We start from the raw sequence: 678 nt of genomic DNA, 5'->3' as shown, positions 1-678 counted from the left end.
TTTCACTGTCTTGTTCCTTCATTCCTTCCATCTCCTCTTCTGCCTGTTATCACTCCCCCTAACTCTCCATACATTTCTGTGGTATGCCCTTTACTTTATGCCCTATACAGTGAAATTACCATAAGGTGATCATTAGGGTGGTGCAAATGTTCCTGTTCCACTTCACACAGGCTTTGCCCGCTAATAGACCCTGGAAAGCCCTATAGACAATTGAATTTGAATGCACTTTGCTAGTGATCATGTCAAGGCTAATCTTTCATAATCGGTCATACATAATCCATATATAATATGGCTGTTTTCAAGCTGCTTCATGTCTACTTCCTTTAAGTACAGATCAGTAAGACAGTCAACACCCTTCATCTCATGCAATGGACTGCAGATCTCAAGTAAAAACAAGGTAACAAGGTTTGCTGATGACTCTCACTGGGTATTTTGAATACCTGCACCTGTCTTCTTTTGCGCTGTAAGAAAAGGGAAGCCAGTTTTAGGACTGTCGGTTTCCAGTTACTCACAGGTCCTTTCTCTGTCTGTCTACCATACAAGAGTCAGTAGGCCCAGCTGGGATGGCACAGCTCAACAGTGGTGAGGCCTGTGCTTATGATCGATTGCTCTCACTTCACTCTCACTACTGCTCGCTTGATGCTGTAACATAACATAAAAAATAAAAAACAGAAAAAA

The sequence above is a fragment of the Morone saxatilis genome, unplaced genomic scaffold, assembly GCF_004916995.1.
Source record: "Morone saxatilis isolate NCDOM2014 unplaced genomic scaffold, NCSU_SB_2.0 Contig8, whole genome shotgun sequence".
NCBI lineage: Eukaryota > Metazoa > Chordata > Actinopteri > Moronidae > Morone > Morone saxatilis.
This window is presented reverse-complemented; position numbering follows the sequence as displayed.